Source organism: Diadema antillarum, unplaced genomic scaffold, assembly GCF_040938485.1.
Source record: "Diadema antillarum isolate AM-2024a unplaced genomic scaffold, OU_Dant_1.0 seq00001865_RagTag, whole genome shotgun sequence".
Classification (NCBI taxonomy): domain Eukaryota; kingdom Metazoa; phylum Echinodermata; class Echinoidea; order Diadematoida; family Diadematidae; genus Diadema; species Diadema antillarum.
Window position 1 is genome coordinate 360,364 of NW_027272535.1, and position 24,220 is coordinate 384,583.

General features: G+C 39.2%; 1 protein-coding gene across 1 annotated transcript in view; it reads right to left on the bottom strand.

Moving 5' to 3' along the window:
* Window positions 1–13,452, bottom strand: part of LOC139712842 (pyruvate dehydrogenase phosphatase regulatory subunit, mitochondrial-like) — a 51,817-nt gene extending 38,365 nt beyond the window's left edge. Inside the window, exon 1 of the mRNA XM_071624631.1 lies at window positions 13,345–13,452. The gene's annotated coding sequence lies outside the window, so the exon portion shown is untranslated. The remainder of the gene's footprint in view (window positions 1–13,344) is intronic.
* Window positions 13,453–24,220: the final 10,768 nt, after the last annotated feature.

Here is a 24,220-nt window from a genome sequence, read left to right on the forward strand (position 1 = left end):
GCCCTTCCTAGCTTACATCTGAAAACAAGTTTTTAGCATAGAGTATGAAAATGATATTTTCCTATGTTTTACATGCTATATTATTATTATTAATATTTACATCATTTTAAGCATAACCCATTTTTTTTTTTCAATTTTGGTGGGAGGTACACATGGAACTCTAGCTAATGGGTATGCCAACAGGTGGAAATGTAAGCAAAATTGTTAAAATTATTTAATTCCATTCATAAACACACAGATACATCAACAGGAATATATAGTCAACCCCGACAAAAATTTTCTTTTAATTTTTTTATTCTATTTCTCTTTACACCTTTTGTTCAGTTTGTTGATGAATCTGCCATGGCTCCTCCTCTGCCACCGCTACGTGTTAAACTACATGTACATAAAAGGGTGAAAAGGACACATCCACAGCACTCCACAAACAGAGAGGAAGCCGACAAAGCAACACCCAAGAAGAGCGAATGTAACAAACTAGACAAGAAGAAAACTGCACAGAGGGAAAATGGACAGAAGAAAACAAAAATCGAGGGCTAAATGGACATTGGACAAAAGAGCAGAAATTAATTTCAAACAAAGAACATGGAGAAGACAAGAAGACTTGTCTGATTTCTCTCTATTAGTTTTCTTAGTTAGTTGACATCTAGTTGATGATGTTGTCAGTGTATATTAGGTCAAATTGTGTAAAGCTTCACTTTCTTCTTCTTCTTCTGATTAAGTCTGCCTTCTTTCATACCAGAGTTACAAAGAATTGAAGTCTGTGTAACATAGGTATTGTTCCACAGGTGTGCAGTAGACATAATTCCAAAGAACTGTTACAATAGTGTTATTTGTGGGAACATACATAAAGTCTATATGTGTAGGTTTTAACATCTCACACCACAATAAAGGAAATCAGTTGATATGTCGTAGTGTACCTATGTTACAAAGACATACTGTCCGTGTAACATAGGTAGTACACCGTGGGCGAGGTTGTTGTCTGAAAACCCCTGATTATAACAATAAAATCATGTTTTCACTTGAATACCCATACAAATCACTTGCTTCAATTGTGGTGCTTTTAAGAATATTGTCATTGTGTCACTCTCGATGAAAAAGTTAAACCTTTGATTGAAATTGTTAATGGTTTGTAGAAAAAAACATGTTAATAAAAGTGGCTTGCAGTTGACATCAGAACATACAATCTTACTAATAATGATCTCATGCGCCTGTTAAATAACATGTTGATGTGCTATGGACGAAAAAAACGTGGATGTGTTCATTGTTATCTTTTCAGAACACAAAATTATGAAGGATGTCAACAAATGAAGTCCGTGTAACATAGGTATTTTGCCATACCTGTTTATCCATGCTGACTGAAAGTGTACGAAGTAATAAACAGATTTCTAGCGGAATAAGTTGAAGACTGGGAGTAACAAATCAGGGGGAAAAAGGAAATTTCAATTTACCCAACTTGAATTTTCAACTTGTATGTCACAATATCAGTCCCAACCCCATGGAATTACCCATCTAGAAACACTCCATATATTTTTAAGAATTTTTTTTTCTATTTTTTTTTTCAGAATACTTGGGAACGCCCACAAAAATTGTTCCAAACCAAAAGACCAGTTCGTAATTCCACTTTCTGCATTCAGAGCAGAAAAGGTCATTGGTACCAACAAGCATGCCATTTGGGTTTGTAAATTTACTGAGATTTAAGCATCTGTGATGCAATGATTATTCTATTCATGCGATCCATATCTATAATGGTGCTTGCCAGCACATTCACCTGACAGCAAGAATGGTACTTTGCAATGTAAAAGGAGATAGGCTGTTATTGCATTCAATACAAAACAATGAAATGGATGTCTGCTAAATTGTCAACTGATGGGATATTCTGATCACCTGATCTAAACACAAGTTCATTCTTTGTCTGAACATGAATTCCATAAATTGTTACGTCGGGCAATCTTATGCACTATGCCGCTTTGAAAACGAGTGAAGTGCCTAACCAACTGAGAAAAAAGAAAGGTCATTTGTACCAATGTGTACATGAGCTAATTACAATACGAACTGGCTTACTAGGCGTTTTCACATCAGCCCGATGTTTCGAAATAGCGTGCTATTTTGCTAATTTTTTTTGCGAAAAATATCTCGAGCTTGGATTTTTATCGGGCTGATGTGAAAACGACTACTATGTATTTTTGAAATGAGCTCATCTGTCACTCATTGCTAAAGTACTGATATGTTTAACAAAAGACATTGGAATGCACCTTCCCCTCGACTCAGCATAACTTGCATGTTCCCTCTCTTCATGTCTTTTGTTAGTCACATTAATACCACAGAAACATGCCAGTTATCTAGAGGAAGGTGCATTCCAATGTCTTTTGTTAAACATTTCAGTACTTTAGCAATGATTGACAGGTGAGGTTATCCCAAGAATATTGGTTTGGAAGGATTTTTTGAGGGCATTCCCAAGTAATCTGAAGAAAAATAGAAGAAAAAAATCATTAAAAATATATATATGGAATGTTTCTAGATATTCGTTTTGCCGCAAAAGTGATGTTGAGGGTATCATAAATCAACACAAATCAACATGGGTTGGATTTCAGGGCCCCATTAACCTGGTGCAGATGAGTCCCGAGTATACTCAGGCAGGTGTCAATGGGAAATGCATGTTGCAGCAATAATCAGCCCATTCTCAACAAGTTAATTGGTGTATACTACATAAAGTGCAGAAAAAAAAAATGCAATTTGGACAATTATCACAGTTTTTTCCCCCTTAAACTCTCACTCCTTTTTCCCACCCTCCTGTAGGCCTACCGGCAGTAGGACTTACAGGTAATAAAGTAGGTTAACAGATCTATGTCATACCTTGGTACCACATATAACTTCCATTTTATGTGGTGATTGATTATCAAGCGGTGTTCCTTCCTGGATTTGCGTGTAAATTCTACGTTTCTGCCACTGTCTTGTGTACAAAAGTCATGCTTTTACAGTAATGTAGCTACTGGTCATTTGAAAGTACAACAATCATAAACTTGTCATACAATTTACATCAAAGCAAAGCTTGATATTTTCTCTACAATGTAAACTCACTATTTGTCCGGCTAGAAATCTTTAGGAGTCGTAGCTTTGAAAAACAACATGTTTTCTCAAAGCATGATTACATTGTGTCTCAGAATAATGTGGCACACAGGAGGTTTCCGCCATGGCACATAAAGAGTTAACTTAGAAACCTCAAACCTGGGCTTTGCAAAATTGGTGTTAAAATTGGGAAACTCAAAAAAAAAATTGTGAAACATACAGTAGGAATGATAGTGGCTTTTGTCTGCTTTTTGTTTGTTTGTTTTTTGTGGTGTCGAGGGAGCAGGCCTCCCAGGCCCCAGCCTAGCAGTCATTAAAGTTATGAGGGTACAATTATTATCTTCCCTGCCTTTTAAAAGAGACAAGTCACATGCTCTTTTATTATGCAAGAAAAGTGAAAAAAACTTGATGACATTTCTCTGTCGTTCTACTGTGCCAACGTGAGCTGTAACTACAGTTTGCAGTTTGCAGTATTCTTCTCATTCAGCCATGGTGGCATTCTGAAAATCGTCCTGGGTTTCTTCCTTTAAAGTCAGAAAGTTAGGAAGTGCCTGGAAAATATCTGAAATTTCTTCCTAAGAACTTCTTAGTAATGCAATTAATTAGGTCATCCTTATCACCACCCACTGCTCTTTCTTAAGCCAATACAAAATGTCGTATCATAAGTAACCAACCAATGTCAATGGTGTATGACATACAACACATGTGCGCAGCGTATCCCATTTTTCGTGCCCATTTCGCACGAAGTGCATGCTGTGCGCAGTAAATGACAAGCGCCTATCATGATTTGCAGCTTGCTATATGATATAATCTTTAACAACATACTTGGGACGCAGTGGGGCTTTTTCAATAATCTTCCCAAACTTCTTTCCTAAGTGCATTCTAGAATACCTACTTTTTCTTATGTCAGATATTTGCATATGAAGGATTCATCCTCATTTGCATAATTTCCCAAGTTTTTTTCATAAGTTTACGACAAAAGTTACGAAGAAACATAGGAAGAAAATTTGTAAGGACGGTTTTCAGAATATCACTTAGAAAAAAAATCCTGACCTATAGATAGACAAATTTCCCTCTAAAATCTAGGAAGGATTTCAGAATACCACCCCAAAATGTCAAAAATTCTGAACTTTTGAACAGATTGCCTAAATTTTCCACAAACTCTCACTGTTCTGTTCTATGATTTAGCAATTTTGCTGAATTCCCTCAATTCAATCAACACACACACAAAAAAACCCCAATAATAATAAAAAGGAGTCAAAAGCGGCCTGAGCTATTGATCCTAGCAGAATTTTTGAAAGGCTAGACAAAATGACAAACACGAAGGGAAAGCGATCACATATAATGGGACTTCACACATGAACAGTCAGGGACTGGGAAGGGATACAGAACAAAGAACACAAAAGGGGAGGGTTTGAGGTCTTGGCAAGGAGTTCTATTAACCCTGTAAGTGCCATGGTAGAAACCCCCTGTGTGCCACATTATTCTTAGACACCAACACAGTTATGCATTGAGAAAACATTATGTTTTTCAAATTAATGTACAGTGTAACTTTTATACATAATTTCTGTTCAAACCTGGACATGTAGCAAACAAAGTTGTACAGAAAATGCAAAGCCCTTTTTGACGTAAATTGTATGACAAATCTACGATTGTTTTTCTTTCAAATGACCAGATCTACACATACATTAAAAATATGCACACTGTAAAACATGATATATTCGCGGCATGAAATTTTTGCGAATTGGAGCCGACAGCCTTTTTCGTGGCATAAAATTTTTGTGAAATGCTACTGGCATTCAATGCATGCAGAGTAGACAAAAGCTTTCGCATGCATTTTAAATTCGCGAATTTTGGCGCTCGCGAAATTCGTGAAATTAAAATGCATGTGAAAATTCCTCGTTTTACAGGGTAACTTTTGCATACAAAACAGTGACAGAACCTTAGAATTTACACGCAAAGTCAGTAGGGAACACTGCTTGCTTGTGAATCATTACATAAAATGCAGGCCAAAAGTGATGGGAACGAAATCGCGAGAAACGCTTTCATTGTACTGCGGCATTTGGCAATCTATCAATCCATTTGGGCCGGTTTGTGCATTTGAGCATATTATGCGAAGTTGGCACGCTGTCGATCAAGTTGGACGTGCGATCGTGGCACACAAAGAGTTAAACATGTAAAGGGAGGGAATTAGAGCAGGAGGGTGGACAGACAAAAGGCAGAGGAGGGTCAGTGATGATCCCAAGGACCATGGGGCAACCCTTGAAGGATAAGGATAAATAGGGAGGCAACATCAAACAATATGAGGAACAACAGATGTATAAAAAATAAAAAGGTGAACTTGTCCTTGAGACTGGATAGTTCTAAAACTAATGGTCAATGTTTGTGCTTTATGTTAGGGTACAACTCAATTTGTTTGAACACTACACGCTGCTCATGTAACAAGTTAGCTGTTTATTAGTAAAAACTTGAGCAAAGAAAATGGGATTCCATCGGGATTCGAACCCGAGACCTCCCGATGCTAGCCCGGTGCTCTACCGACTGAGCTATAGAAAGCCCTAGTTCAGTACCGTGTTTGTCCCAGAAACCCTAAATTCTCAATGCTCGAACGGTCAGAAGCTATACAATTGTAGCAGTGTGTTTGAGCGTGACACACCACATTTGAACCTGGCATGAACCCGAAGGATAATTCAACTTGGGGATGAATGCGAGGGATCACCGAAGTGATGCAGCTATTTGAGTACCGTATGTAACAATATTTAGTTGCTTTCCATGCTCCATGACCATAACAACGTATCATTTTTGTGTGTACTGAATAAAGTTAGTATAGACCTATGCATGGAAAGATCACTCTGTTGAGTCAATAGGATCTACAAATTTAATTCAGCCCCAGGTCCTTGTTGTGGGCTGTGGAAAACAAGAGATCCTCTCGATGACATTGGTCTCACTCTAGCTAGGCTATCTAGTGATCTATTCATGTTCACGCACCCTATTAAGTTCCGGCATGATCTACCTTTTTTTTTTTTTAGGCTTTACTTTATAATACTAATAGGTAGCCCAACCAGACGCCTGATGGTGTGTGATACACCTATCTACTAAACCCCATACACATCTCTACTAAACACTTTGAACATGGCCACACAACAACAAATCTGTTGAAAATTTCTACATTCTTATCACAAATTTTACGAGTCACTCACATGAATTTAGATGCTTGGACTATGAGCATTGTATTTCAGTCAATAGTGAGCCCTCACGCAACATACACTGAGCAAAAAGTCCAATCTTAACCCAGAATGCTGTGATCATCGCTGGGCGATTCAAAATAAATCTTTCCCAGCTTTGAACGATGCAAATTGCACTGCTATAGTCATAGAGTTTGTACGTCTGCGCGGTCGATAGTGCCCCCTTTGCCCAGTGCTGCGCCGACATTTCGAATCATTTCGAATACCTACTTTTTCTTATGTCAGATATTTGCATATGAAGGATTCATCCTCATTTGCATAATTTCCCAAGTTTTTTTCATAAGTTTACGACAAAAGTTACGAAGAAACATAGGAAGAAAATTTGTAAGGATGGTTTTCAGAATATCACTTAGAAAAATAATCCCGACCTATAGATAGACAAATTTCCCTCTAATATCTAGGAAGGATTTCAAAATACCACCCCAAAATGTCAAAAATTCTGAACTTTTGAACGGTAAATTGGCACCTCGTCTACAACCACCCTGTCCACTGTCCACCTAGTCTAATGCCATCTCGTCTAAACTCACTTCGTCTACTACCAACTCGTCTACCAACCATTTTGTCTATATGCCAATTAGTCTAATTGTCATTTCGTCTACTAGCCATTTTATCTAATGTCCAATTTGTCCAAGTCACATTTCGTCTAACACCCATTATATCTATTGACCATTTCGTCTACTAATCATAAGGTCTATGAATAAAATAGTCTACAGCTCATTTTGTCTAATAGCCAATTGGTCTACAACTCATTGTCTAATAGTCAATTAGTCTAATAACCAGTCAGTCTACTGCCAACTGGTCTACTGCCAACTGGTCTACTCTCAATTGGTCCAATCCCAACTGGTCTACACCCAATTGGTCTACTCCCAACTCGTCTACTCCCAATTGGTCTACTCCCAACTCGTCTACACCCAAGTGGTCTACTCCCAACTCGTCTACTCCCAACTAGTCTACACCCAACTCGTCTACACCCAACTCGTCTACTGCCAACTCATCTTTTGAGTACGATTTGGCTATTAGATCAATTGTTTTGTAGACGAAATGCTCCTTAGACGAGTTGGGTATTAGACAGTACGGGTAGTGGGCAAAGTGACTATTAGACAATATGGGTACTGGACAAAACGAGTTGTAGACCAAATGGGTATTAGACGAATCGGTAATAGACGATATGCCACTAGACCAATTGGAAAATAGACATAGTGGCTGTGGACGAGGTCACTATAAACCTTTTGCACAGATTGCCTAATTTTCCTCAAACTCTCCCTGTTCTGTTCTATGATTTAGCAATTTTGCTGAATTCCCTCAATTCAATCAACACACACACACAAAAAAAAAAAACAACGATAATAATAAAAATATCACTTAAGGTGATTAATACCCCCGCCCCGTAACGACAGTCTTACCCAAGGAATGATCTTTCCTTGATCTTCTGCCATTTAAATGCCGTTACCATGGCAACGCAGCTCCGACACGTTCGAAAAATGTCTTGCACATCTTCCCACCAAGACTATTGTGTGCCACATTTCATAAGCTTTTGTCAAAAACTGAGGAAGTAGTTCAATCCACAAGATCTTTCCTTGATCTTCCACCATTAATATGCCGTTACCATGGCAACGCAGCTTCCGACACGTCCCAAAAATATGTCTCGCACATCTTCCCACCAAGACCAATGTGTGTGCCACATTTCATGAGCTTCAGTCGAATACAGAGGAAGTAGTTCAATCCGCAAGATCTTTCCTTGATCTTCTGCCATTTATATGCCGTTACCATGGCAACGCAGCTTCCAACACGTCTGAAAAATATGTCTTCCACATCTTCCCACCAAGATCAAGGTGTGTGCCACATTTCATAAGCTTTGGTCAAAAAACTGAGGAAGTAGTTCAATCCGCAAGATCTTTCCTTGATCTTCTGCCATTAATATGCCGTTACCATGGCAACGTACTTTCGGGTACTGTCAAAAAATGCGTCTTGCACATCTACAACCAAAGGCACACATCTGTACCAAGTTTCATGGAAATTGGGCAAAAACTGAGGAAGTAGTTTGCAACACAAAATTTTCCATCATTTTGGCTCATAATATGTGAGCTGTTACCATGGCAACATACTTTTTGCCACTGTCAAGAAATGTGTCATGCTGACCTATATCCTAAGACAAACATTCAATATGAATTCCATGAGAATTAGAAGAACACTGATGAAGCAGCTTTGCCATGAAGCATTTTGCCCTATAATTTACCAATAACATGCCGTTACCATGGCAACACACTTTTTGCCACTGCGGAAATATGTGTCTCGCACATTAACATATTCAGACGAACATCTATACCTAATTTCATAAAAATTGATCAAAAACTGTGGGAGGAGTTCGCGACGCAAGATTTGTACCCATTTTTGCCCATAATATGCCGTTACCATGGCAACGTACTTTTGGGTACTGTCAAAAAATATGTCTTGCACATCTACAACCCAAGGTACACATCTGTGCCAAGTTTTATGGGAATCGGTTGAAAACTGAGGAAGTAGTTCGCGACGCAAGATTTGCAACGGACCGACCGCCCGACCGACCGCCCGACCGACCGACCACCCGACCAACCGCCCGACCGACCGCCCGACCGCCCGACCATCCGCTGATTCCTATATACCCCCTTCAAACTTCGTTTGGCGGGGGTATAAAAAGGAGTCAAAAGGGGCCTGAGCTATTGATCCTAGCAGAATTTTTGACAGCCTAGACAAAATGACAAACACGAAGGGAAAGCGATCACATATAATGGGACTTCACACATGAACAGTCAGGGACTGGGAAGGGATACAGAACAAAGAACACAAAAGGGGAGGGTTTGAGGTCTTGGCAAGGAGTTCTACATTTTAACCCTGTAAGTGCCATGGTACAAACCCCCTGTGTGCCACATTATTCTTAGACACCAACACAGTTATGCATTGAGAAAACATTATGTTTTCAAATTAATGTACAACTTTTATACATAATTTCTGTTAAAACCTGGACATGTAGCGAACAAAGTTGTACAGAAAATGCAAAGCCCTTTTTGACGTAAATTGTATGACAAATCTACGATTGTTTTTCTTTCAAATGACCAGATCTACATTAAAAATATGCACACTGTAAAAACATGATATATTTGCGGCATGAAATTTTTTGCGAATTGGAGCCGACAGCCTTTTTCGTAGGCATAAAATTTTCGTGAATTGCTACTGGCATTCAATGCATGCAGAGTAGAAAAAAGCTTTCGCGTGCATTTTAATTTCGCGAATTTTGGCGCTCGCGAAATTCGTGAAATTAAAATGCATGTGAAAATTCCTCGTTTTACAGGGTAACTTTTGCATACAAAACAGTGACAGAACCTTAGAATTTACACGCAAAATCAGTAGGGAACACTGCTTGCTTGTGAATCATTACATAAAATGCAGGCCAAAAGTGATGGGAACGAAATCGCGAGAAACGCTTTCAATGTACTGCGGCATTTGGCAATCTATCAATCCATTTGGGCCGGTTTGTGCATTTGAGCATATTACTGTAAATCATGATAAATTCGCAGCATGAAATTTTCGCGAATTGGAGCCGACAGCCTTTTTCGTGGCATAAAAATTTCGTGAATTGCTACTGGCATTCAATGCATGCAGTGTAGACAAAAGCTTTCGCGTGCATTTTAATTTCGCGAATTGTGGCGCTCGCGAAATTCGCGAAATTAAAATGCAAGTGAAAATCCCTCATTTTACAAGGTAACTTTTGCATACAAAACAGTGACAGAACCTTCGAATTTACACGCAAAGTCAGTAGGGAACACTGCTTGCTTGCGAATCATTACATAAAATGCAGGCCAAAAGTGATGGGGACAAAATCTTGGCAATCTATCCATCCATTTGGGCGGGTTTTTGCATTTGAGCATATTATGCGAAGTTGGCACGCTGTCGATCAAGTTGGACGTGCGATCGTGGCACACAGAGAGTTAAACATGTAAAGGGAGGGGATTAGAGCAGGAGGGTGGACAGACAAAAGGCAGAGGAGGGTCAGTGATGATCCCAAGGACCATAGGGCAACCCTTGAAGGATAAGGATAAATAGGGAGGTAACATCAAACAATATGAGGAACAACAGATGGATAAAAAATAAAAAGGTGAACTTGTCCTTGAGACTGGATAGTTCTAAAACTAACGGTCAATGTTTGTGCTTTATGTTAGGGTACAACTTAAATTTGTTTGAACACTACACACTGCTCACGTAACAAGTTAGCTGTTTATTAGTGAAAACTTGAGCAAAGAAAATGGGATTCCATCGGGATTCGAACCTGAGACCTCCCGATGCTAGCCAAGTGCTCTACCGACTGAGCTATAAAAAGCCCTACAATTTGTAGTTCAGTACCGTGTTTGTCCCAGAAACCCTACACCTGTACATCTGTAAATTCTCAATGCTCGAACGGTCAGAAGCTATAGCAGTGTGTTTGTGCATGACACACCACATTTGAACCTGGCATAAACCCGAAGGATAATTCAACTTGGGGATGAATGTGAGGGATCACCAAAGTGATGCAGCTATTTGAGTACCGTATGTAACAATATTTTAATAGTTGCTTTCTATGCTCCATGACCATAACAACGTATCATTTTTGTGTGTACATTACTGAATGAAGTTTATCTACCTATGCATGGAAAGATCACTCTGTTGAGTCAATCTACAAATTTAATTCAGCCCCAGTTGATCGTTGCATAAAAGTTACTATTGTGGTAACTTTGCCATCTAATGGTAACTACCATGGCAACAATACTCAACAGCCAATCAAAATCAAGAATTCCATAGAAGTTACCACTGGATGGCAAAGTTACCACAATGGTAACTTTTATGCAATGGGCCTTGTTGTTGGCTGTGGAAAACAAAAGATCCTCTCGATGACATTGGTCTCACTCTAGCTAGGCTATAGTGATCTATTCGTGAAACGCACCCTATTAAGTTCCGGCATGATCGACCTTTAGGCTTTACTTTATCATAGGTAGCCCAACCAGACGCCTGATGGTGTGTGACACACCTATCTACTAAACCCCATGTACACATCTCTACTAAACCCTTTGAACATGGTCACACAACAACAAAACTGTTGAATATTTCTACATTCTTATCACAAATTTTATGAATCACTCACATGAATTTAGATGCTTGGACTAATAGTATGAGCATTGTATTTCAGTCAATAGTGAGCCCTCACGCAACATACACTGAGCAAAAAGTCCAATCTTAACCCGGAATGCTGTAATCATCGCTGGCTGCTGGGTGATTCAAAATAAATCTTTCCCAGCTTTGAACGATGCAAATTGCGCTGCTATAGTCATAGAGTTTGTACGTCTGCGAGGTCGACAGTGCCCCCTTTGCCCAGTGCTGCGGCGACATTTCGAATCATTTGAGCGATTTCTATGATTTCTGCGGCGTACAGGATTAAAAAGTGTGTCGTGTTTGGTAAGTTGTGAATTTTGTTATTATTAATAGCTGAAAACGGTAGCTAAATAGATAAAGGTTTCATCTTGTGTAGTCTTAGTAACAAATATGGTGCAGTAAATTCAAAATAGAGTCGGCGCCCCGGAATTATAAGATTACGTAGTGTCCACACGGTACAGTCCTGTCGCGACTTTACACTTGTGTACAGCAACAGGGCTAGGCTGTGCATAGTTACTTAATACTATAGGCTGCCTAGATCCATCGAGATCTAGCCTAAATAGAATAATGAGACTGCAGGTAAAATTGTCAAAAGATTCCCTGATACCCTCCCTCCACCCCCATCCCATCACCCCCCCCCCCCCCCCCCCCATACGCGGTTGTTGTATTGATTAGGGAGGTAACACAACAGTGTGTAAATTTACTGAACATCACATGTATGATGTACAATGTCAGTTCGGGAAACCCACTCACAAGGGGGGCCCCTCCTTATAAGTAACCCGTCCCCCTTATAAGTAACCCCGTCCCCCTTATAAGTAAACCCCGGGGCACCCCTTATAAGGAGTCTCCACGCTTTTTTGCAATGCAACGCGAAAATGAAAGGACTGCGGCAATTCGCTTGATTATGTCCATAAAGCTTCACAAGTTTCCTAGTTACGATATTTGAGCAAAATCGGTTTGAGGCATCATATCTAAAATCATGGATTTAAATGCGATGTCCAACGACCCATGCGAATGCTGAAATGCGAGCGATTACTGGCGCGAGTGTCGCCAGGCGCGGCGGCGCGGCAATGCTTGAGTGCAGACGTGGCGACTGACTACGGAGACTCTCTCGTACTCAGTCGCCACGTCTGTAACTCAAGCATTGCCGCGCCGCCGCGCCTGGCGACACTCGCGCCAGTAATCGCTCGCATTTCAGCATTCGCATGGGTCATTTGACATCGCATTTAAATCCATGATTTTAGATATGATGCTTCAAACCGATTTTGCTCAAATTTCGTGAGTAACTAGGAAACTTGTGAAGCTTTATGGACATAATCAAGCGAATTGCCGCAGTCCTTTCATTTTCGCGTTGCATTGCAAAAAAGCGTGGAGACTCCTTATAAGGGGTGCCCCGGGGTTTACTTATAAGGGGGACGGGGTTACTTATAAGGGGGACGGGTTACTTATAAGGAGGGGCCCCCCTTGTGAGTGGGTTTCCCGAACTGATGTAGAGCATAGAGGCACAGCCTAACTCGTTACACATTATTTACAATTCAGTTGTAACCATGTTACTGTATCTGTAGTACTAGTAGAAGTACCGTTACTAATAATGTAATAGTAGTAACGTTAGATTCTACGCTGATCGAAGCAGGGAGGCTGAACTTTATACGGCAGCTGCTGCGCTGCGGCCTGTGTGATATCTCGGCACGGCGCGCCGCGGCGTGCAGCTTGTCCACTGGGGCCCGCGCCCGAAGATGTGGGTAACCACGGAGGCAGGGAGGTAGTAGCCGACGCCGTCGGACGGCAACTCCACAAAGCAGTAAGAGTAGTCGTCTTCGACCTTTCAAGTTTCGAGGTTACAATTACATATACAAAACATCCCGGCCTTTACCTTTACCTCCTTTTCTTCTGATCCTCTCCGGTAAATTTGAAGAAAGCGCAGAGATGAGCAGATCAACCCTGCAGATCAGACTCTGTAGACTATAGCTGCTATTGCTTGTATACGGTTATTTATTTTGCTACACATGATATTGACGCCCTCAGCGTCAAAAACGTGAGCAGGTTTTATAGTTGGATACGTCTGTACTAGACTTTTCACCGGGAGTGCGACGAGGAGGAGGCAGGCGACTACGACTCGACTTCGTAGCCGCTGAGTATCAAGTACTAGTAGGCTAAAGGTCTGGAAATCAGGCAACATCAAAGGCAGCAGCGTGAGTAATTTATCCTCTGGCACGCACATGGTTCGAGTTTATCAATAAGCCAGCACAGTTAGTTCTTGTCTGCAATGACCTCTCCAACCACCATGTACAGACTTTGCAAATCATGGAATATCTTAGTAGTCTTCAAGAAGAGCAGTTGAAAACAACCATGCACGCGGGAAGTGGTAAATTCACATGTCAGTGCTGCATGATGTTGCTGAAAAGAATGCACATTCATCTGTAAATACCAAGCTGCACCTGGTTCATTTATAACACAGTTGTCATGAAGCCCTATCTAGGTTTTGATTACCTCAGTTGCAAATCCATTTCAAGAGAAGGTCTGCAATGATCTTTATCTGCACATGCTCAGACTGGAACTATGATCTGGGGGGCGTTTCATCAACGAGTTCGTCGGAGGTTTTCACCGACAAATTTGCTATCAGCCAATCAGACGCAAGGATTTACACTGACAACTGTTAAAAGCTAATGAAATCCTTGCGTCTGATTGGCTGATAGCAAATTTGTCGGTGAAAACTCCGACGAACTCGTTGATGAAACGCCCCCCTGGCTTATTTTGACACGCTGATGCTGACTGCGCTCCCATACGTGAGACAGATACTGTACCAAGGTACCTACAGTACTAGTAGTTTGTGTTCGTGTGCCGAATATTGACGCCATCTCCTACGTGCGGGTTACGTGGTCACCCCACGAAACCGACACACACGAGTCATACAGCCTACGAGTTCGACATTAAAAGTAAAAACGGGTCCACGAGTCATACAACCCATGATCGAGTTCGACAGATAAAACTAAACACAGGGCTTATGTGTCGGTCTCTTGGGCCTTGTTATGTTAATGTTAGCTGATTTTAAGTAGTGTCGAACTATGAATATTAAACGGGCTATGACTCATGAGCTGTAGGCGCTAGGCGTGGTGGACTGAATGACTCGTGGGTGTCGGTCTCGTGACGTGCACCCCAAGTTTCTGTAGCTTTTCGATTTTTTTTTTTTTTTTTTAATTTGGTCTTGTACTTTTCATGAACTCTATATACCTGAGTTCTGTAAGTACCCCTTGACGTACAAGTATGTCAATTCCGCGAAAAAACTTCTCAGTCATAGTAATGACATTTGCTGGGTCAGTTTTTCGCTTCTTTAGACAGACGCCATTGATAATACGCTATTGCGACGGTTTCAACCGTTTGGTTTATGCAACTTCGACCCAGTTCCCCCCGCATAAAAATGGTTATTATTATTTTTTCCAGCTTGGTTTTCAAACCAAGCTGGAAAAAATATATACACGATTAATAAGTAAACATTTTGACTCACCTCTTCCACTGTTTCCTCCTGTTTTCTGGTCGTTTCCTCCACTTCTTTGCAGCGCTCCCCAATTCATCGCCGCCTTCGTTTGAAAACTGACCGCACGAACGTCTACGGCAAGCCAAATGCTCCATACAATCACTTTAAATAATCGGTACACTTTACGTTTATTGATTTAAGTACTAGTAAGTTGTTCGAGCGCTAAATTTAACTTCGTAACTTCATTATTCACAATATTACGAAGTTAATAGCATGATCACATTTCCGGGATCCATTAACTTGTACTCATCTGTTAAAAAAAGAAATCAATCAATCAAATTACAAATAGAGCCTATCCTTAGCTCTAAAATGGGTCAGGAGCCAGCAACAAATGTCTCGATATGTCAAATGCCTTTTAATATACAAAGTACCAAATAGGGCTTATCTTACATCTACCTGCGATGAAATGTAGATTTCTTAATAGAAACGTTCAAATAGGAATAATTAACAGTGAATTCTCATATAACTATCAATCCACAAATTAAGTGACACTGAGTTTGTCACCTGATCAATTGCTCGCTGTTTTTGTCGACTCTCCAGAAAATATTGCCAAATCTAGCTCGCTTTGGATGCGCTTGCGCACTCTGAGTGCACGTTAGCTGAGACGAGCCTCTGGTAAAGAAAATCTCTAAAAAATGCAGGCCTAGCATATTTGATCTGTTACAGTGGACTCCCGTTATAACGAAGTCCTCGGGACCGGCAGGTTTCTTTCGTTATATCGAAATTTCGTCGTAACCGAACAAATCAACAACAACAACAACAGCAACAGCAACAACAACAACAACAACAAACAAACAAAACATAGAGCCGATAATGCTATACGGCCTCAATTATTTCCTTGTAACCGGAATTTCGTTATTACCGTGTTCTTTATAACGGGAGTGCACTGTGTCTACAGAAGATATTCTTTGCCTGTAGCCACTCACCCCTTTCGCCGTTTTTTTTTTTTCTTTTTCCCCTCCTCTTCCTGAGGGTCATCGGATGGTTCCACAAGTTCTGGTTCATTCTCCTCATCCATGCTCTTCGTCATCATCAGGTTATTTCAGTTTTTGGCAATATCGTGGAGAATGCAGCAAGCAACGATCTACGTCGCATGCTCTTCGCGGATCCATGCTGCATGATTCCTTGTCCAAGCAAGCATCTAAACTTATTCTTTATAGGTGGCCATTCATGCTCTGCAAGAACTCTGGTTGCAACATGGGCCCTGTAGTAAACAAGAATGTCTATGTTGTTGTATGGCTTTCTCCACATTTTTCATATAAATGGGTTACTGGATGTGCAAGTGGATGTAATTCCTGTTCCCTTCCTGTACACTAGTGAGTACTCATTTTCAAGTTGCTCAATTAATTTTTCTTAAATGGGACCACGCTTTTTGTCATCCACCCCTCACAACAGATGTTTTGTCTGAAGCCCCCCCCCCCCAAAAAAAAAGAAAAAAAAAAAAGAAAAATAATAGTCATTTCTGTATCAAGTTCATAACACATTTATAGCATTGAACAGTTAGGCCTTTACAATGTGCATTCGTAATAATGAAAATTAGATATTCCAACAATCAGACAATTCTATTGGGGAGTCATGAATCTGATCTAACTGACAGAAATGGTTAAAAAGTAGCTGTTATATGCCAGATTTGGTTCTTCTGTAACTTCATCCATTGGCATTGGAGCAACTATATAACAGCTCTCGTTGGGGATAGCCCGAGTCCCATACAAATCAGGAGCCCTTCCATTTGCCCTGCCTGGAAGGCTCGGCCAATCCCGCTGGGTTTGAGGATGGGTGTCGTGAGTAGAACCCGGCCACCTTTAATGACAAAATTGATCAGGAAAGAGGTCAATTACTGGTGTTCCACGTCGATTATTTAAGGTGGTGATCATTATTTTCATAATGCTTAGACCTTTGTGATATTCGGATGCTGTTACTTCATCTATTTTTTTTTAATAGGAGTTGGCAAAAAATAAAACAAAAATGCATCAACTGGTGAATAAATTTTAATGGCTTATCCCACCATAGGCATAAGGCTTTTTTTTTTCGTCTTTTCACAAAATTCCATGTGACACGATTATTGGCACATGCAATAGACGTAAGGATAATTTTTTGTTAGATTTATAGCAGCTCTCAATCATTCATTCAGTTAAGATTATTGCTTGCATCGAAGCACTAATTTGTATTGCACCTTCATGATCATGATGGTGCAGTGCAGTTCTTAGAAATGTAGGGTATCCTATTATAAATAAGCAAATGCGGGCAAAACATCTCAATAAAGCTAATGATTAAGATAGATCTCACTTACAATAATTTACACGCGATGGGGTTATTTGTACATCTTGAGATGGTGTTAGGGTGAAACAAACGGGGTCATTCCATGAAACCGACACCCACTTCTCATGGTCCAGAAGACCGACATTAAAATTAGGTCCACGAGTCATACTACACATGAGTTGACACTATACGCCGAAAAGACGTACTAAGTATATGAAACCGACACTTCGCAAAAAAAAAAAAAAAAAAAAAAAAAAGGCTCGCGAGACCGACAGTATACGCAGAGAAGAGGCTCACGAGACCGACACTAAGTCAAAGAAAGCCCTCGAGACCGACACTAGACATAAGGCTCACGAGACCAACAGGCTATCTGTACACGGTCCATGAAGGGGAAAATAACATACTTGTACCCTATATTACTGACGGGTGCAATTTCGTCACGCTGTCGAGCAAGAGATTCTATAATTGAGAAGAATTTTCATTACAAACCGTTTGTTTTTTTCCTAATCAACCCAGCATACTCAAATCATCCCCAAAGAAAGGTTAGATAAGGTGCGGTATCCAACTTTTACCCTGTAAAATGCCTTATAGCAGTCACGTTTTTGTTTGTTTATTGTTGTTTTTTTAGATGATCCACTATAGATAATAACCATTATTTACTGTAGACAGATTTTTCTGCTTTCATAACTAGTTGGCTGTATGACTTGTGGGCAAATACAAATCTTATGGTCCACGTGTGACCAATTTATGGACCCCCCCCCCCCAAGAAAAAGACACAAATCACACCATAACATTCCGAGGGTTTAATATCCTTGGATTCCTCAAACTTTTTTTTTTTTTTTTTTTTTTTTTAGGTAGTCAAGCTTCACAAGGCATTATTTACCATTTGCTGATGAAACAAAAACCCGGCATTAGTGCTTCAAAATCATCCAAAATGTGAGTTAGGGATAGAAACAACCAATGTAAACATTTGAATCAGTATAATCGATGTTGAGTATTGTTAAATAAAGAAAAATGAACAATAGTTAAAACAAAAATGTTTCCAGACTAAACCGTCTACAGTATAGTTCAATGAGAAAAAGAAAAGCAGTGATGCCTCCTTATATTTAGACTCTATTGCAAATTCTTTATATGGTAGGATGTTCAGTGATACAACTGACATAAACAATTCCATGCATAAAATGTTGAAATATAAGCCAAAAAAATTATCACGGCATTCAATATTCTTTCGGTTTTTTTTTTTTGTGGACAAACGAATACGTCCAATATACCTGACGATTACTGAAATCATAAAAGATCACTAGCTGCCTTCAAGACAAGTGTAGTTAAAATGTAATTGTTTCAACTCCCCCCCCCCCCAAAAAAAAAAGTATGAGGGGGGGGGGGGGAGTAGTACTATACCTCATTGGGTCACTTTTTGAATCTGATGTGTCAGCCTTTGTTTTTGAAGGAGGATGAGGATTCTGAAGGACTCCACTTGCGTTGATTCTGAGATTGCATGTATAGTAGATAAATGGAAACTTTCAAAATGTTATAAAGGAGATGTCAAGATTATTCTTTATTTTAGTTCGCATGCAAATTGATATTCATATCAAGTAATACGCTTAATAATACTTTACACCTCAAAGAGGTTGATAAGGTGGAGTTAACATCCCATTTAGATAAAGACATACATTTTGAAAAAAAAAATGTTCAGACAAGACACTAGAAAAATATGAAATGATACAATAAAAAAAAAGTGAGTAAAATGATGTATGCCATTTGAAATATCGGCCACACCTCCCCTCCCCAGAGTAGTAGAATTATGAAATATCTAAACTACGCTTATTTTCTTTTGTAATACTTTCACCATACTGTCTTTGATAAAAAGAAAAAAGGTTAATTCTTTCTTTTTGAAGCACTGGTGAGCCAGAGAGAGCAAAATAAGATCTAATTCAATATGAGAGGCTGTATTTTATCAAGTTTCTGTATAGATCCTAAAGCTACATCGTACATGGCAATATCGTTACGTTGGACGGAGAATTAATTTATATCTACTGGAGATAGTCACATCATAGCAAAATCACTCAAGCATGAGTAATGCGTGCCATAATGCATGCACGTTGTTCGGTACTTTACTGTCTCCCATAGGGCCTACGCATATATAGGTAGGTTGAAAGACTGCATGACGGTAATGGCTATAATGAGGACGTCTTAACTAACAAGTTTTACCTCGAAATTATATAAGAGCAGATGCATCTGGGGGTTCAGTTATGTGAGCAAATTTTAATAATTTTCTCCATACTTTTATACACTAATTCTAACAGGTCACTTATTATTATAAACTTTGATCTTTAAAAAAAATCACGCTATTCCCACGCAACAAAAACTGATTTTGTACTTTGCTGAGACAAACATTAATGTATTATAAATATGAATGGGGCTATGAGAAAGCGTTTGAACCTAAAATTGGATTTCATAAGTCACGTCAAGTCTATCTTGAGAGGCAGAATTGATTGTTAAGTGTAAACTTGGACGGAAATTAATGAATTAGATCTATGTCGCAAGAGTAATACATTCATATTTGCCTTTCTTCCTGTCAGAAACTCTAGCCTAGTGGGTAGCAAAATTTTATTAGAGTTTTACTTTTACTAGTAACTAGTCTCTAGTACTATAGTTTCCTGAGACTTCGCAGTTAACGTTGTATCAGTCGTAGGATCGATTTGATAATGAATTAGAAACTTAATCTAGGGCAGGCTAACGGATAGTAATTTTGATAAATTTATGAGAACCTCAGCTTGAACTACATTCAAACTTAACTAGCATCATAGATTAATCAGTATTTATATTTTTAACGTCTTTCTGTATAGGTTTTTAGTGCGGTAGCTCATGATTGAACAGTCAGGATTTGATAGGTGGCATAGATCCAGTTAAGTTAAATATTCTGTATCTAGACCAGTCCTGAAAGGCTTAGGTTTTGGTATCAAGACTTTTTTTAATTGTGTTAAATTAACTTCTTTTTTTTTTTAGATCTAACCAACTCACCCCATATCATGAAACCAGATGCGAACAAAGTTAGCATTGTAACTACAGATTGTGAAATCCTATGTCTAAAATCACATCATGAATAAATCTATGTTACTAACACTTAACTTTTAAGAATCATTTGAGACATAGGATGAAACTAACCCTGCAACATGTGGAGGCAAGGAATTCCTTGCACGACACTGCCTCATCATTTTGCAGTGTGATCTCGCAGTCGTCGTCGAAAGGATTTTTTATCTATAAAAGATCACCAGGAATGAAATCCTTATATGATCATGGTGCGTTCAGACAGCTTCTCGGGAGGTGATCAGCCTCCTGTCTGTGTGGCCTGTGACGTATACATTCAGAGTACTCCTTTTTTGTTTTTTGTTTTTTGCCTTCAAACGCATCGTTTTCCACACCGATTGCACTTGCTTTAGGTCATTATGTATCACCGAACCTGGCGCAGAACGAACGAAAGATATCCTGCCAAGCTTTTCCCTTCTCGGTGTTCACAAACCGGTGCCCATCTTTATTTGCCAAGACAGGGCGGTTAAGAATCAATTCCAAAAGAAAATCTTTCTCCTGGTCCCCCCAGTTCATACCCCGGGCCGCTGGTCTGTTGGCCGCCATGTTGAACTTGATGGAGATAGGATTCTCGGTATCTACACGTACGTATGCCGGGCAGATAGCTTAGTTACCACTGACAGGGACGGCCTACTAAAAGTTCTTACACAAACTTTATCTCTAGATTTATGTATCCATGATTATTTATTGAATTTATCAAAACATTTAACAAAGGTTTAACATTTAGACAACTTTATATAACAAAGCATTTCCAATAATCATTCGAAGATTTGTATATGTTGAATTTTGTAGCTGATTGTTTAAGGTATGCAGGAACAGAGAAAAGAGTGCAGCGTTTGAGGGTGACATTGGCAATAACTATTAAGTTTGTTGTCCCCGCCGAACGAGTTCGAGCAGGGGACTATGAAACGGGCTCCGTACCCTCGTTTGTGTGTCCGTCCGTGTGTGTGTGTGATCAAAATGTTCAACTTGCTACTTCTCTGTCATTATGAGCCAATTTTGATCCTGTTTGCTTTATATGATAACACTACATTGGAGCTTTGAAACTTCTACACAGAATTTCAGTTGTGACCTTTGACCTTGACCTTTGACCTATATCGTACATTTTGCTACAAAATGCTACTCCTTCGCCATTTCTAACCCGATTTCGATTCCGTTTGCTTTTTTCTCTAGGTGAGGGCTTCAAAACTTCTACACAGAATTTTGACCTTTACTTCTTTGACCTTTGACCTTAATTTTTAACCTATATTGTACATTTTGCTACAAAATGCTACTCCTTCGCCATTTCTAACCCGATTTTGATTCCGTTTGCTTTATGTGATGGCATTAGGTGAGGGCTTCAAAAATTCTACACAGAATTTTGACCTTTGACTTCTTTGACCTTTGACCTTGATTTTTGACCTACATGTTATTGTACATTGGCTACAAAATGCTACTCCGCCATTTCTAAAACCCGATTTCGATTCCGTTTGCTATGTGATGGCACTAGGTGAGGGCTTCAAAACTTCTACACAGAATATTGACCTTCGACTTCTTTGACCTTTGACCTTGATTTTTGACATATATTGTACATTTTGCTACAAAATGCTACTTCCGGCGGGGACATATATTACGCACCGCGTAATTTCTACTGTTTCTTGTTAAACCTATGTCGTCATGAGTGGCATTGGCATAACCAATCTGGATAACATGTGCAATAAACAATTTTTAGGAATACTATTACAGAAATTTACATAATACAGCAACATATGTTTTTAGGTCTCATTCAAATGGATTGAATAATCGATGAATATTTGAAAACTGTTACAAATTATTTATTTATTTATTTATTTATTTATTTATTTATTCATGTTTTCTTTAAAAGCAGGGTTGTCCCGTTCAGAGCCCCAATGGCCTGCATGCTTTGCAAGGGAGCCCTGCATCACATACAAAGGTTACAAAATCAAACACGAATTACAAATAATATCGGGTAACATATATACAAATAGAAAAAACAACAACAAATGAAAACATAGTACGACATAATACAAGTGGTGGTCATATGAAATAATAAATAAATCAAAAGATAGACTGGTGAAGCCGGAGGCGTTTCTTGAAAACTGGTAATGAAGGGGATGATTGAACGGAAATTGGTAGTGAGTTGAACATTTTACAAGCGGAGTATGAGAAGGAACGTTTCTTATTGTCTGTTTTTGGCTTAGGTAAATATAACTGATTTGTTAGGACATGTCTAGTAGGATATATAACATTACGTCGGGATAGAAGGCTACAAAGATAAGGTGGGGCTGCGTCATTAACTATTTTATAGGCCAATATACAATACTGATATTCTAATCTCTTTTCAATGGATTGCAGTTTAAGTGTATCTAATAAGCTAACTGTTGATGTTCTATAATCTGCATTTAATACCATACGAGAATATTTATTTTGACATATTTGCAGTCTATGAATGTTCTTCTTAGTTAAGGATCCCCATACAGTGCAACAATAATCAATATGAGGGAGAATCAGAGAATAATATAATTGAATTAACATATCTTTTGTTAAGCAATGCTTGATTCTACGTATACACATTGTAACATACGAAACTTTTCTTATAACTTCATTTACCTGAGGAGACCAGTCGAGGTTTTGGTCAACCGTCACACCGAGGTATTTAAACTTTGTAACATTCTCAAGTCTTCTCTCGTTCATGGTAATTTCTAACTCGGAGAAACTCTTTTTCTTTCGGGATTTAAATAACATTACTTTTGTTTTGTTTGTATTAACCACCATTCTATTTTCCATAAACCATTTACTTAACACATGTACATCTGTTTGAAGCTGTTTTTGCACTGACTTCACGCCAAACCCTGAGGAAAAGACGGCAGTATCATCTGCATAAAGGGATATATTTGTTTGGGGGTAAAGAGGAAGGTAAGCTATATCATTGATATACATACAAAATAGTAGGGGACCTAAAATGGATCCCTGCGGAACCCCCGCATAGACTGGAAGAAAATCACTCGTCACTCCCCTAAATGTGACACATTGTTGTCTACCTGTTACGTAAGATTCAAACCATGCCAACTCCACCTCTTTAATACCAAAACAATACAGCTTCGTTAATAGAAGATCATGTGGGATAGTGTCGAAATCCTTTTTCAAATCTAAAAATACTGCACCTGTCAATCGCCCTTTATCGAGGTTATCGTAAATAAGGTCGGAGAACTCGGTTAAGCACGTACAAGTTGAATGCTTTGGTCTAAAGCCCGACTGACGATCACACAGAAGCTTTTCTTTGTCCAAGTAACTAAGTAGCTGTGAATGAATCGCCTTTTCAAACACTTTCGAAACCACGGATAAAAGGGATATTGGACGGAAATTTTCACGTCGTTGGAGGATTTACTTTTTGGGATAGGAACGATGTTAGCAAGTTTAAAGTCCGATGGAAAATAACCAGATTGAATTGAATGATTGAAGATGTGAGTTAAGGGCGTAGCTATGAAAGGAGCACTGATTTTCAATAGTCTGGGATGCAGATCATCAAGACCTACAGCCTTAGTACAATCTAACTTGCTCAGTTCCTTCAAAGAAAATTCAACAGAAATATCCTCAAAAACAAATCTAGATTGTGCCTGCTTTAAGCTGTATAACCGAGAATAGTTAGTCTGTGTCTCATCAGAATTACTTTCACAAGCACATTTTCCTACGTTACTAAACATCACATTGAACTCGGTTGCAATTTTATGGGGATCGGTTACTAATTCATCTTCTATACCGTAATATTTAACACAGTACTCGATTTCTTTTCATCAGGTAATAATTCATTCAAAAATTTCCATCCCCTTTTCCGATCATTGCTGACATCATTTAGCTGATCACG